General features: G+C 38.2%; 1 long non-coding RNA gene across 2 annotated transcripts in view; it reads right to left on the bottom strand.

The window, feature by feature from the left end:
* Positions 1-5800, bottom strand: part of LOC107512243 — a 46183-nt gene extending 40383 nt beyond the window's left edge. The window contains exons 1-2 of one of the 2 annotated variants that reach the window (XR_001597246.2): positions 5206-5800; positions 4336-4413 (exon numbers count right to left, since the gene is read on the bottom strand). This is a non-coding gene — a long non-coding RNA (uncharacterized LOC107512243). Of the gene's footprint in view, positions 1-4335 lie in introns of both variants that reach the window. The other variant, XR_001597245.2, reaches the window with a different exon arrangement.
* Between the last annotated feature and the right edge of the window lie 200 nt (positions 5801-6000).

Below are 6000 nucleotides of genomic sequence, written 5' to 3' on the forward strand. Positions count from 1 at the left end.
CCAACTTAAGATGGCTTTCACAGAATTCTCAACCTTTTTAAAAAGATACCTCATCTTACAAAATTATTTTTAGCTACAAATTGTTCAATAACTATTTATTGAATTCCACTATGGGACAAGATTTGTGTCAACTTGAAAAATACCCAGATATGTGAGGTTTCTGACTTCGAGAAGGAGAGTAAGAAAAATGTCATTAGATATTTATATTGTTATTAACATAAAACCATAGAAGAAAAAGTATAGTACCGTATCCAGAAGAAGCAATATATAAGACAGTAATTTTCAAAACATGAATCTCAAGAACCTCAGTGAGGACGTGGCTCCATAGTATAGTGGTTAGCACATCTGTTTTACATGCAGAAAGTCCTAAGTTCGTGTCCCATTGGAGTCACGGTCCACGAGCCATGCGGTCCATGATCTATGGCCATGCCACCCCGAACAAGCCCAATGTCTGATCTCGGAAGCTGAGCAGGGTCTAGCTTGGTTAGTATTTGGATGAGAGACCACCTAGGAAGACCAGGTGCTGTAGGCATGAATAATAATAATAAATAATAAAAAGAACTTCAGTGAATATACTGTTACGTATTGCCTCAATCACTACACATGTACCTGTGAAAAAGACACAACTAATTGATCACTGCGCTCATTCCCACAGAGCTGAATTTCAGCCTCAGAAGCTTCTCAACACAGTTGATCACTACCAATAAGTAAGAGTTGATATGGAAACTACTTGCTAATCTGGTTCTCTACAAATATAAGGAATTGTTATTAGTATAGGTTTTAGAAAAATTACCCCTCCCCCCATATTGCCCATTGCCAATGGGTATCAGTTGGACAAATTATTGAAAAGTCACGGGACAGGAAATCAGATAATGCAAATTCGTGCCCTAGCTTTGTGATTGTGGCTAAACCTTCTACATCAAAGCTTCTTTCCTTATCACAAATGAGAAATTATTGCCTACCTGAGAAGACTTGGGAAATGTTACATGTTAAATATGAAAGCATTGTGTATGTGAGTACTTTGAAAAGTGAAATGTTAAATCAACACAAGATATGAGTTATTATGATAATGTTTCTCATTATACTCTTGGTATTACAGTTTTAACTAATCTTTTCATGGGGTTCTGGAAATTCTCCCACAGCCTAAACTCCCCTTAGGCTCCACATTGGAAATATCAGAATAAGTTCATTATGTTAAAATGAAAATCAAGGATATCCTTAAAAGGGAAATGAAGTTTAAAAGTTTAAAATGTGAAAAAGAGGAAGAGATGGGGGAATATTTGAACCCCAGTGTAGTGATTATATGAGTGTGAATCTTGCATCTGCCATGAGATGCTGGGCAAGCTACTTAATCTCTCTGGCCTGTTTTCTCATCCGTATAATGAAGTTAATCACAGAACCTGTTTCCTAATAGTGTTATAAAGCTTAAAGGAGATAACGTGTATAAAAGTCCATAACGTGGAACACAAAAATAAAATGAGGTATGTTTTTATTAACTAAATAGAAATCTGTTGAGTAACTGCTTCACCCAACTCTCAGACTGAAGATGTGTTTGGTGTAGGATGAGCACCCCAATATGCTGAATGCAAGGACAGTCTGTGTTTCATATCAAGAGAGTTTCCTTGCTGTGGGGCAAGATCAGGACTGTGTACAGTCTGTCATCTTAAGCATGCCTTAAGGACAAAATGCTGTGTAAAAGAGAGGTCGGCTTTCCTTTCTTTCTTTCTCTTCTCCTTCCTTCTTCCCTTCCTTCCTCCCTTCCTTCTTTCTCTCCTTCCTATAATTTTCTCCAAGAGTTCAGTATGCATTAGATGCTATGTTAGAAATCTTAAAATTTTGTATTATGGTGAATTCTTCAGAAATATTGGTAGCTTCCATGTTGCCCATAAATCTAGTGAGTCTTTATAAAGCAGCTTAAATTATTCTGTGAAAATGTAATTTGATTCACTGTAATAAAGTATAAAAGGTTCCCTAAATTCTAGGGTTTCTAAGATAGTGGTTTTCAAATTCATTTGAATATTCACCTTTATTAGTAAAAAAAACAAAAATAAAAAAATAAAAAAATTTGAGGGTTCGTCTCCAATATAGGTACAACCTTAATTTATAAATTTTATAGGAGAACTACTATAATAATGAATAATATATTATTTATTAAAAGACACTAACAATGCAACATTTAAGCAAATGAGAGAGTAAATAGATGCTGTAGTATTTCTTTTTGTGTGCATGGATTGCCCTATGAACACCCCTGGAGTTCTCACACCTCATGTAGAAGACATCCCTCCTATAGATTTATATAGTTTTTTTTTTAATCTGTAGAAGAAAAATATATAACTATAAAATGAAGAGGAATGCTTTCTTTTTATGAGGTCAGCGTATCATGAAGTAATTGGCAACCTTTACTCCCTGTCAAACCAAATAAAACTTCACTGGAGGCAATAAAAATTCCTCAAAAGAATATAATACATTTTTGGGGGGAGACATTGTCTTTTTATTAAGAGTTGCTAAACCCACTTGCCAAGCATAATGGTTAAGTTCAAAGTCTCTGGAGCCAGCTTTCCTGGATTCAGAGCAGTCTGACTCTATGACTTCCTAGTAATGTGTCCTTGGACATGTTGCTTAGAGTTTTTGTGCCTCAGTTTCTTCATTTGCAAAAAGTAGAATGATAGTATCCCTATATCATCAGGTGTTTGTGAGGGTTAGAGAACTTGCTGGCACATGCTCTGTGTTTTAGGGTTAGTTTTTATTATTAACTTTAATAAAGACAGCATTAAAAAGCTAAGTGTTATTTGCTTAATTTTTGAATAAATTTTTAAACTGCTTTAGATCCATCAGGAGCCAAAGCACAGTCTTCTTGAAGTGAGTTTAATCCTTAATCCACTGATAAGCAGATCAAAGGTGATTTGCTCAGCTTCCTGAAGGAATGGAGCAGGAAATAAACACCAGAACCCTATTCATGCTTCACCCCTCAAATCTGTCACTGGTACAGGCTTTACTCTGACTTCCCACAAAATTCATGCCTGAGCGTGTGCGAGGCGAGGCAGGGGGCAGGGATTTGCATAGGTACGAGCCCGTTGTCCTGTCTACCCTCGGACCTGTTTGTGTCTGTGGGATTTTCTGAAAATGAATCTCCAAGGTGAATTTTATGGGTGAGTGTTGGTGGGACCGTGTATTAGAGTATGAAGGACAATACCTGACTAAGTGTGGAAACTGGAGTAATGTGTGTGTGCGTGTGTATTAAGAATTCCAAGTTAGAACTCAATGAATTTGCTAAGAGAGAGAAATAGGGCAATAGAATTTAATGAACAGAACTAAAGCCAAAGTTATAAATGTTCCAAAGACTTGTTTTAAACCTCCAGTTTCTAAGCCCATTAACTATTCAGCTTACCTCTCCCTTTGTGCTATCTATGAAAATTGGAGAATATTCTAGTCTTAAATTATGTTGGAAGAGTGAATAGTGTTTAGTTAAATAGAACAATGACATTGTTTCTATTAGAATCTGTATCTCAGTCATTAAATCTTTCAGCAAAAGCAGCATCGCATTTCATATTTGTCTCTTAATCAACTTATTTGATGTCGGTACATTCTGTGAAAGCTGCGGTTATGTACCATCATTTGAAATCAGATGACCAGCTTTTAAATGGGCAGAAGGAGGACTTTGGTTGCTGCTTTGAGATGTCTCGTGTTTCAGCCATTTCTGTCCAGGCACTGCAGATCACAATTTCACGGGGTGTGTATTTCTTCTAGGTTGTCTCATTTGTCAGAAACATGATCACATGTTCCTGTGAGGGCTGGGAGGTGAAGCATTTATAGTACGGCTCAGATATTAATTTTTTTTTTTTTTACAGTTTTTCAAGCCTCTATTCCAAGAAAGTGTTTAAAACTTTATGTTTCCATGCCTCTGGTTGGGCAGCGGGTAGCAGTCTGAGCTTTTTACAAAAGACAAAGTTGACGGGCACCCTACAGTTATTTCCCACCCATCCCCAGGGTATTCTTAGGGACCTTTGATCTCACCTTCTATGACTAAAGGTTTCAAGAACTGGGAAAGGCAGAAGTGGCAGTGACTAAGAGAAAATACTTTTTATTATTTGTAGAGCTTCCTCAAATATTGGGGCAAATAATATTTTACTGGTTTTCTAACTAGGGGACTCTATGTCAGGCCTAGACTATATGTGTTACCTCAGGTGGGACTAGCTGTATAGAGCATCCTGGAATGATGGATACTCAAGATAGAATCCACTCCCAGTACATCCACACCTTCACATGGACACCCACGCACACATGTACACACATGTGCGCACACACATACACGTGCCTATAATGATGTGCACCTACCTGACTTTAAGAGTAGGGGCAGAGACTCCTTCACTGAATGTTCTAGATGCACGAGGCTTCCATCGTTTCTGCATGAGACTGAGGAGATGTCATATCAAAGCCTGGTTTCATTTCTTTCACTTTTACCAGAAATATAGAGGCCCAGAATGGGTCATCTGATTTACTGAAAGAGAATAATTTGAAGTTTCTTGCTTCCAAATTTTGTGGGATAAAAGTTATACCAACTACAATGTTTCAGAAGGGAAACTAAGAAAAGACTCATGGCTTACCAATTAAGAGTTCTCACACTCTTCTTTTTTAAACCACAAGAGGTCTGAGCAAGATCATCGACATGTAATCTCTCAACCCTGCGAAGTTTCAGTGAGCTGCAAACTTACATGGATTATTATAAGTAACCAAAAGATCCCACTTTCTGTAAGATAGTCACGCAATCGCAGTAACACATAGTCGCGTCTGTACTGCACTATTTTTTATAGCCTGGTCTCCAGCGCAAATCTACAGGGTCTGTTCCTCTCAGAATGCTGAAACTGACTGCAAGGTCATGCATTCCATCTTCATTTTCCAAAGCTAAATGGAGAGAAAATGATACTGAAGTATCGGCAATTCAGTCCACTGAGTGGAAAATCAGAAATGTTCCAGTCTTCCACATCTGCTTTCAAATTTACCACAGAGATTATTTTTTAAAGCTTTAGCTGCTATTGGCTCTATTACATAATGCTTGGGACTGTACTCTGCTGAAAGGAAGCAAACACGGAGAAACACCAACGTTTCAAACATAGATTCTCTGCCCTGTGGGTTCGTGGGAAACACTTTCTGCGGTTAATTCCCCTGGGCCACCCACCCTGTGGCCTTAGGTCAGGGACTTCTTACCTGAAACAGTTCCTGGTGTTCTTCACAGTGTCATGGCAAGATGTTAGGGGAAACTCCGGCTTCCAAAAAATCGACAGTGCGGACACTGGGCGCAAAGTGACTAAGCATGCGGCTTAACCACATCACAGTGTGGGATTTGAGAATTCACTTTTGGGAACCTCCAGTTCTTGAGAAAGAAGAAGATGTGATGCGAATGGGTGTTCACAGAAGTTCAGCTGTTTGCTTAAGATTTATTGCCAACCATATTACTCTATGTTCCTTGTAAGTATGCAGCAGACATGGACCCGGTTCAACCTTGACCGAAGGACAGTGTTCAAAAACATCAAGACTCCATCCTGGTTCCCTTGAGAGTCAAGCTCCTTGACAGTAGAGTTTACAGTCACTCCTCATCTTTACATTCTCACCTCGCGTTCTTTCTGTAACACGGCAGTATTGTTTATGCCCGCATGTGTCACGTCAACAGAACTCACATTGCTCAAGCCTTCCTATTGCCAAAGCCATTGGATACTTTTTAGTTCTTAGGCCGTTTAATTTTCCTTCAGTACTTGACGTAGTTGACTAGTTCCTGCTTCTTGAAATGTTTTCCTCCCTTGATTTTGATGGTACCTGATTCAACATCTTCTCAGTCCGCTTTTCATTTTGAGTATATTTTATTGAATGGTTCATCTGCATCATAAACTATTACACAAAGTCAAAGTCATAACATGTCTATTTGTGAATAATTTTTGCAGTACTGGGCATTTTCCTAGGGTCTTTGCTTTTGCAAAGATATATAGAAAAGTGTTTAAAACCATA

This window comes from Rousettus aegyptiacus, unplaced genomic scaffold, assembly GCF_014176215.1.
Source record: "Rousettus aegyptiacus isolate mRouAeg1 unplaced genomic scaffold, mRouAeg1.p scaffold_m13_p_15, whole genome shotgun sequence".
NCBI lineage: Eukaryota > Metazoa > Chordata > Mammalia > Chiroptera > Pteropodidae > Rousettus > Rousettus aegyptiacus.